We start from the raw sequence: 9,358 nt of genomic DNA, 5'->3' as shown, positions 1-9,358 counted from the left end.
GAGAATCCTGGTTATAGATTGTGAACATTACTAAGTCTGAGCGTTAGCTATGCTTTATCATTGCTAAACAATTTTCAGCAGGTGTTACAATTCTTCAATGCATTGATCATTCATTCTGTTCCTGTTAAATGTTAACTATTCCTGACTACCGGTGGCGGCCATGGAGTAACTGGTCGCACATTTGGTGGCTCTTGCTCAAGGTGGAATTGTTTGGTCCTTTTTTCTCGATATAGAGGGTGTTTGATGGTGCAAAGTGCATGAACAGTGAGAATTAGAAATACCCCTTCTGTAGGGCCTGTTCATAGCTTATCGAATGAGGAGTGCAACGACCAAGGGGCAACAGTCTGGCCTGGAGGACTTTCGAAGTGCGACATAGGACAAATGGCGGAGAGCTCTGGGGTGTCGTTGCCTGCCCAGTGGTCTACTGAGCAATTGCTGGATTTTCTGACTGCCAAGTTCCAACAGTAGAGGCAGGAGGCCTTGGAGAACTTGGCTAACGTGGAGGAGCCGATCAGGCTGGCTATTGAGAGAGTGAAACAAAGGCTAGAAGCGCCAAGTTTGGCGCTTCGGAAGGTAGAGGAGTCGTTGGAATGCATGGGAGGTGCGACCCTTGGTGTTTTGGGAGGCAGAGGGCAAAGGAATTTTCGTGGAGGATCATGAGGACTGGTTGGCCCCATTGGAGGCAAAAATGATGCTTGTGACAGAGGGCCAGAAGCAGCTGAGGGAGAAGGTGGAGGACCTGGAGAATTGCTCCAGCAAGCAGAATCTCCAGATTGTAGGACTGCCTGAAGGAATTGAGGGAACGCTGGCCACAAAATATGAGTTGAGTATGTTTGAGAAGTTGTTGAGGGGGGGTGTTCTTTGACCGTCCTCCCGAGGTCGAAGGTGGGGGAGCAGTCGAGGGCGATGGTGGTGCAGTTACATTGTTTCCTGGACAAAGAGAAGATTCTGGGGTGGGTAAAAGAGATGACAGAATGTATCTGGGAAGGAAATGTAGTGCGGATCTAGCAGGACTTGGGTGCGGAGTTGGCCAAGTGGCGGGCCGGGTTCAATAGGGTCAAAGCGGCCCTCTACAACAAAGGAGTATGTTTGGAGTGTTGTATCCTGCTCATCTGTGGGGGTTAGGCGGTTGCCTTGAGTGGGGACCACCGTGCTAGCAGGTAGGCTAGTTAACAGGAGTGACGTGGGGGGTTGATCCGTCGAGGGAGTGTGTGAGTGGTGGGGCGCGTTGGATTTGTTTGCTTATGGGGGGGCAACCGAGGGAGGGATGCTGATGTGGGTGAGTTGGTGTGGCGCAGTTGCTTACGTGGAGATGATGGTGGACATCTTGGGGGGGGGAGGGGGGGGGGGGATGCCATGGGTGAGTGAAGCGTGGACCTGGGGGAGCTGGTTAAAGAGGGACTATGGCTGATTGGGGAGGAGGAGGGATGGGGAGCCCTCGGAAGCATTTGGTTATGAGGAACGTTCGGGGGTTAATTGGGCCGATTAAGAGTCTCACGTATTCAAGCATTTAAGGAGTTTGAGGGTGGATGTGGTGTTTCTTCAGACGACGCATTTGAAGGTGGGGGACCAGTCAAGGTTGAGGAAGGTTGGGGCAGGTATTCCATTTGGGGTTGGATATGAAGACGAGGGGGGTGGCTATGTTGATCAATGAGAGGGTGGCTTTTGAGGTGGAGAGTATCGTGACAGAACCTGGGGCTGGATATGTGATGGTGAGTGAGAGGTTGAAAGGTGAATGCGTATGCCCCAAATTGGGACGATGTAGAGTTTTTGAGGCAGATTTTGGCAAGGATCCCGGATCTGGACAGGCACCAGCTGATTATGGAGGTGGTGGGATTTCAATACGGTGCTGGACCCTAGATTGGACCGTTCATGTCCCGGGTCCATGAAGGTGTTGGTCATGGCAAAGGATCATTTGAGGTTTATGGAATGCATGGGAGGTGCGGACCCGTGGCGGTCTGAGAGGCAGAGAGCGAAGGAATTTTCATATTTCTCACACGTCCACCGGATGTACTCCTGGATTGATTTCTTTAAGACCATAAGACCATAAGACATAGGAGCGGAAGTAAGGTCATTCGGCCCATCGAGTCCACTCCGCCATTCAATCATGGCTGATTTCAACTCCATTTTCCCGCTCTCTCTCCATAGCCCTTAATTCCTCGAGAAATCAAGAATTTATCAACTTCTGTCTTAAAGACACTCAACGTCCCGGCCTCCACCGCCCTCTGTGGCAATGAATTCCACAGACCCACCACTCTCTGGCTGAAGAAATTTCTCCTCATCTCTGTTCTAAAGTGACTCCCTTTTATTCTAAGGCTGTGCCCCCGGGTCCTAGTCTCCCCTGCTAATGGAAACAACTTCCCTACATCCACCCTATCTAAGCCATTCATTATCTTGTAAGTTTCTATTAGATCTCCCCTCAACCTCCTAAACTCCAATGAATACAATCCCAGGATCCTCAGACGTTCATCGTATGTTAGGCCTACCATTCCTGGGATCATCCGTGTGAATCTCCGCTGGACCCGCTCCAGTGCCAGTATGTCCTTCCTGAGGTGTGGGGCCCAAAATTGCTCACAGTATTCTAAATGGGGCCTAACTAATGCTTTATAAAGCAGAATCCTGGACTAGGACTCCCAAGTCCCTTTGCACTTCAGCATTATGAATTTTGTCACCGTTTAGAAAATAGTCCATGCCTCTATTCTTTTTTCCAAAGTGCAAGACCTCGCACTTGCCCACGTTGAATTTCATCAGCCATTTCTTGGACCACTCTCCTAAACTGTCTAAATCTTTCTGCAGCCTCCCCACCTCCTCCATACTACCTGCCCCTCCACCTATCTTTGTATCATCGGCAAACTTAGCCAGAATGCCCCCAGTCCCGTCATCTAGATCGTTAATATATAAAGAGAACAGCTGTGGCCCCAACACTGAACCCTGCGGGACACCACTCGTCACCGGTTGCCATTCCGAAAAAGAACCTTTTATCCCAACTCTCTGCCTTCTGCCTGACAGCCAATTGTCAATCCATGTTAGTACTTTGCCTCGAATACCATGGGCCCTTATTTTACTCAGCAGTCTCCCGTGAGGCACCTTATCAAAGGCCTTTTGGAAGTCAAGATAGATAACATCCATTGGCTCTCCTTGGTCTAACCTATTTGTTATCTCTTCAAAGAACTCTAACAGGTTTGTCAGGCACGACCTCCCCTTACTAAATCCATGCTGACTTGTCCTAATCCGACCCTGCACTTCCAAGAATTTAGAAATCTCATCCTTAACAATGGATTCTAGAATCTTGCCAACAACCGAGGTTAGGCTAATTGGCCTATAATTTTCCATCTTTTTCCTTGTTCCCTTCTTGAACAGGGGGGTTACAACAGCGATTTTCCAATCCTCTGGGACTTTCCCGGACTCCAGTAACTTTTGAAAGATCATAACTAACGCCTCCACTATTTCTTCAGCTATCTCCTTTAGAACTCTAGGATGTAGCCCATCTGGGCCTGGAGATTTATCAATGTTTAGACCTCTTAGTTTCTCTAGCACTTTCTCCTTTGTGATGGCTACCATATTCAACTCTGCCCCCTGACTCTCCGGAATTGGTGGGATATTACTCATGTCTTCTACTGTGAAGACTGACGCAAAGTACTTATTTAGTTCCTCAGCTATTTTCTTGTCTCCCATCACAAAATTACCAGCGTCATTTTGGAGCGGCCCAATGTCAACTTTTGCCTCCCGTTTGTTTTTAATGTATTTAAAGAAACTTTTACTATCATTCCTAATGTTACTGGCTAGCCTACCTTCATATTTGATCCTCTCTTTCCTTATTTCTCTCTTTGTTATCCTCTGTTTGTTTTTGTAGCCTTCCCAATCTTCTGACTTCCCACTACTCTTTGCCACATTATAGGCTTTCTCTTTTGCTTTGATGCATTCCCTACCTTCCTTTGTCAGCCATGGCTGCCTAATCCCCCCTCTAATAACCTTTCTTTTCTTTGGGATGAACCTCTGCACTGTGTCCTCAATTACTCCCAGAAACTCCTGCCATTGCTGTTCTACTGTCTTTCCCACTAGGCTCTGCTCCCAGTCGATTTTCGTCAGTTCCTCCCTCATGCCCCTGTAGTTACCTTTATTTAACTGTAACACCTTTACGTCTGATTCTACCTTTCTTTCAAATTGGAGATTGAATTCTACCATATTATGATCACTGCCTCCTAAGTGCTCCCTTACTTTAAGATCTTTAATCAAGTCTGGCTCATTACATAACACTAAGTCCAGAATGGCCTGTTCCCTCGTGGGCTCCATCACAAGCTGTTCCAAAAAGCCCTCCTGTAAATATTCAATGAATTCCCCTTTCCTTGGGTCCACTGGCAGCATTATTTACCCAGTCCACCTGCATATTGAAGTCCCCCATGATCACTGTGACCTTGCCTTTCTGACATGCACTTTCTATTTTGTGGTGCATTTTGTGCCCCCGGTCCTGACCACTGTTAGGAGGCCTGTACATAACTCCCATTATGGTTTTTTTGCCTTTGTGGTTCCTCAACTCTACCCACACAGACTCCACATCATCTGACCCTATGTTGTTTAGTGCTATTGATTTAATTTAATTCCTAATTAACAAGGCAACCCCGCCCCCTCTTCCCACCTCTCTGTCTTTTCGATAGGTTGTGAAACCCTGGATGTTTAAATGCCAGTCCTGAACCCCCTGCAACCATGTCTCTGTGATGCCTACCACATCATACCTGCCAGTCACAATCTGGGCCACAAGCTCATCTACCTTGTTCTGTGCACTGCGCGCATTTAAATATAGCACCTTTAATTCTCTATTGACCGTCCCTTTTTGTTTTCTTAGTGTGGTGGACCTTGGTTTACTGAGCCTTTCCATACACTGTGTCATATTTTGTGGGATGGGGACTATCGTAACCTCTCCTGAGTTTTGTCTTTTCGTGCTTTTTTGTATTCCTAAGCAGCTACGCTTCCCACTGATTACTTCACCTCTTGGTTCCCTGACTTTCCCTTCCCCCCCAATCTTTAATTTAATGTCCTATTGACCACCCTATTTATTCTTTTCGCCAGAACACTGGTCCCAGCTCGGTTCTTGGCAAAGCGCTGTTGGTAGGGGTGGTTGGATTGGAGTATTCGGCGACCGTCGTGTCTGACCACGCACCACATTGGGTAGATTTGCGGGTGGCAAAGGGTAGTCCTCAACAGCCGCAGTGGAAGTTGAATGTGGGGTTGCTGGCGGATAAGTAGGTTTGCAAGAAGATAGGCGTGGCTATCCGGAATAACGAGGAGCAGAATAAGACTGGGGAGGTTTCTGCCTCCACGTTGTGGGAGGCACTGAATGCTGTGGTAAGGGGAGGTTTATCTCAATCTGGGCGCAGAAGGAGAGGGTTGAGCAGGCTGAGAGTTTGAGGTTGGTGGAGGCCATTTGAGGGTTGACCGAAGGTACTCAGCGGCGCCTGAGGAGGCGCTGTTGAAGGAGAGACAGAAGCTCCAGAGGGAGTTTGGGCTTGTGTCCACGGGAAAGGCAGAGGGGCAGCTGCACAGGGCCAGAGGGGCAATATACAAATATTGGGAGGAAGCCAGCAGGATGCTTGTACATCAGCTGAGGAGCAGGTGACAAAATTGGGAGGATGAGAGATGACAGAGGTATGGTGGTAACAGAGCCAGAGGAGGCGAATGGGGTGTTTGAGGCTTTTTACCAGAAATTTTATAGCTCAGAGCCTCTGGGGAGGATGAGGGTATGAGGTGTGTTTAGATGGATTGGAGTTTCCGAGGGTGGTGGTGGTGAAGGTGCAGGGACTGGGAGACAGGTTGAGGGAAGTAATGACTGCGAGGGGTCGATGCAGATGGGAAGGCCCTGAGTCGGATGGGTTCCCAGCCAAGTTGTACAAGAAGTTTGGGTCGAAGCTCGGGCTGATGATTAATGAACTGATGGAGAGGGGTGAGCCCTCCCCCGCCACCCTGTCTCAGGCTTCGATATCGCTAATTTTGAAGAAAGACAAGGGTCCAAAACAGTGTGGATCATACAGCCCAATTTCAATGTTGAATGCAGATGTGAAGTTGGCAAACGCACTGGTGACGCGGACAGAGGATTGTGTGCCGGGGATGGCAGGTGAGGACAGGCAGGATTTATGAAATGGAGATGCCGGCGTTGGACTGGGGTGAGCACAGTACAAAGTCTTACAACACCAGGTTAAAGTCCAACAGGTTTGTTTCGATGTCACTAGCTTTCGGAGCGCTGCTCCTTCCTCAGGAAACTTCACCTGAGGAAGGAGCAGCGCTCCGAAAGCTAGTGACATCGAAACAAACCTGTTGGACTTTAACCTGGTGTTGTAAGACTTCGTACAGGATTTATGAAGGGATGGCAGATGTCGACGAATGTCTTCAGGTTACTGGATGTAATTATGATGCCCTCGGAGGGCCATAAAATGGAAGTGGTTGTGGCATGGAGACTGCTTTTAATTGGGTTGAGTGGGCGTACTTATTCGAGGTGCTGAGGCAGTTTGGGTTTGGGCAGGGATTTGTGGGTTCGGCTGTTGTTTATGGCGTCTAAGGGCATCAGTAGCACAGTGGGTAGTACTGTTGCTTCACAGGTCCAGGGTCCCAGGTTCGATTCCTGGCTTGGGTTACTGTCTGTGCAGAGTCTGCACGTTCTCCCGTGTCTGGGTGGGTTTCCTCCGGGCACTCCGGTTTCCTCCCACAAGTCCCAAAAGACGTGCTGTTAAGTGAATTGGACATCCTGAATTCTCCCTCTGTGTACCCGAACAGGCGCCGGAGTGTGGCGACAAGGGGCTTTTCACAGTAACTTCATTGCAGTGTTAATGTAAACTTACTTGTGGCAATAAAGATTATTATTATTATAAGGCAAGTTTTTTGACTAACAAGTTCAGTTTGAAGCACTTTGTGTTCCGTGGGCTAGGAGAGTATTCTTTGAGAGAGATCAATGGGTTGGGGGTGGGGGGTGGTTATCATTGCTGAACTTGCAAAACTATTATTGGGCAGCAAGCATAGCAATGATTGGGAATTGGGTCAGCACGGTGGCGCAGTGGATTAGCCCTGCTACCTCACGGCGCCAAGGTCCCAGGTTCGATCCCGGCTCTGTGTCCACTGTCCATGTGGAGTTTGCACATTCTCCCCATATCTGCTTGGGTTTTGCCCCCACAACCCAAAGATGTGCAGGCTAGATCCATTGGGGATGCCAAATTGCCCCTTCATTGGAAAAAAAGAATTGGGTACTTTTAGTACCCTCAATAATGACACGAGAGTGTGGAATGGTAAATTAAGGCTTTCATAAGCAGAGAACTAGCCAGCTACAGAGACGTGTGCTTACTGAGTGCCGCCTACAGGGCGTCACCTTATATATGGCTCACTGGTGGGTGGAGCTAGAGGCGGAGTCCCACAGGGTCCCAAACCCAGTCTTAAAGGGGTATCACCTACATGGTATTAAGTGTACAGTAACCATTCATCACAGTACTCTAAATTTATATATATTTTAAAAACCGATTAGGAATTGGGCGGTGCAGTTTCGGTTGGTGTGGGGGGGGATGGAGGCAGCCTCGTGTAAAAGGATAAGTTTGAGGGCACTATTGCTGGAGTCCTTTCTATTTTCGCTGGCCAGGTACTCCACAAGCCCGGTAGTGGTATCAGTGTTCAGGATGTGGAACCAGTGCCGGCAGACGTTTAGAGTGGAAGGCATGTCCCTGTAGGAGGCGATTTGCGCCAGTCATAGGTTTATCCCAGCGGGGTTGGATGTGAGGATCCAGAAGTGGCGGCAGGTGGGGATAGGGATTTGTTTGTTGGAAGGAGGTTTGCTTACCTGGAAGAGCTGGAGGGGATATATCAGATGCCGACGGGGAATGGGTTCAGGTATCTGCAGTTTAGTGACTTCATTAGGAAGAAGGAGCCTTTGTTTCTAGTGCTACAACCCCCGGCACTGCAGGACAAACTCAGTCCGAGGAGGAAATAGGAGAGAGCAAGGTCTCTGATCGATATTGGGAGCTGTTGAAGAGAGAGAGTGCCCTAGTGGAGGAGGTTAGACGTATGTGGGAGGAGGAGCTGGGTGTGGTGCTGGGGGCTGGAGTATTGAGTGAGGCTTTGTGGAGGTTTGATGCATCCTCGTGCGCAAGACGTCCAGTTCAAAGAGGCACGCAGGGCCCACATGACAATGTGAGTTGGTTCTTCCCAGGAGTGGAGGATAGGTGTGGGCGGTGTGCGGGGAGGCTGGCGAACCATGTCCATATGTTTCAGAGGTTGGGGGGGTGGTTTTGGCCAGGATTTGTAGATATAATGTTGAAGGTTTCGGGGTTAACGGTAGCTCCGAGTCTGGTGGTGACAATATTTGGAGTGTCGGTGGATCCGGGCAGACGTCCGGATGGCAGCGGGTACAGTGGGGAGAGATTTTTTTTTGGGGGGTATAAGGATGTTGTGGCTGTTTGCCATTGCCGCAGTTGTTTTTTGTTATGTATATATTTGAAAATGCCTCCAATAAAATGTTTTTCAAAAAAAAATTAACTATTCCTTTACTTTTATTGGGATCACCAATACTGATCCTTGTGATGGTACTAATTTTATCATTACAGATAGTTAAGAAAATAGTGCTAAGAATGCACCTCTAGATCGCTTCTCGGCCTTTTGGCTAAGATTAAGTGTCGTATCTGCTCTGCCTTTTGGCTCAGATCTGGTATGTCTCTCTTGTGGGGACCATGAATTGGATTCAGTTTGAATTTGAATTGGTTTTTGGCACAGGCAAGGAGCTGGACTCGGAGTTCATCCCTGTCCACACTCTGAGCCCTGGCTTTGTAGCTCAGAAAAAGTAATTTTTAAAAAATGCACCTCTGCAAATTCCTAATTGCCAGCTTACCACAATGGTGATGTTCAAGCCTCTAAGTCAGAAGGTTGGATGTTTAAACTCCACTGTAAATCTAGGACGCCACTTCAGTGCAATAATGATGGTCTGCTAAATTGCTGAAGATATCATCTCAGATGAGATACTCAACTGAGGGTCTACTTGAATGGACGTGGCCGATCCTTTAACACTACATGATGTCGAGCAAGGCATTTCTCCAGCTATCCTGAACAATTTCCTAAAAACAGGTTAACCACGTAGTCATCTCATTGCTGTTTGCGGGAAATTGTCAAGCGTAAATGGGCTACCATGCACGACCATGTAACAAAAATAACCACTTCCAAAGTAATTCCTTGCCTGCAAAGTACTTCGGGAGACTGCTGAGGAGCTGAAAAATGCTATACAAACGCAAGTTCTTTATTCTTGATGCTTTTAACAAGTCAGTGTTACGGTGCAGATCATTCAATGTTGAACTGTGGTCCTGCTGTGTACAGATGTTGTTTGATTAATAAGCAT

At 48.1% G+C, this 9,358-nt stretch overlaps 1 pseudogene; it reads left to right on the top strand.

Annotated features, from left to right (window-relative positions):
* Positions 1-8,612: 8,612 nt before the first annotated feature.
* Positions 8,613-8,818, top strand: LOC140430894 (U2 spliceosomal RNA; annotated as a pseudogene).
* The last annotated feature ends 540 nt before the right edge of the window (positions 8,819-9,358 follow it).

The sequence above is a fragment of the Scyliorhinus torazame genome, chromosome 1 (genome assembly GCF_047496885.1).
Source record: "Scyliorhinus torazame isolate Kashiwa2021f chromosome 1, sScyTor2.1, whole genome shotgun sequence".
Classification (NCBI taxonomy): Eukaryota; Metazoa; Chordata; class Chondrichthyes; order Carcharhiniformes; family Scyliorhinidae; genus Scyliorhinus; species Scyliorhinus torazame.
Note: the sequence above shows the minus strand (reverse complement) of the source record. Positions and strands in the feature narration are given on the sequence as shown.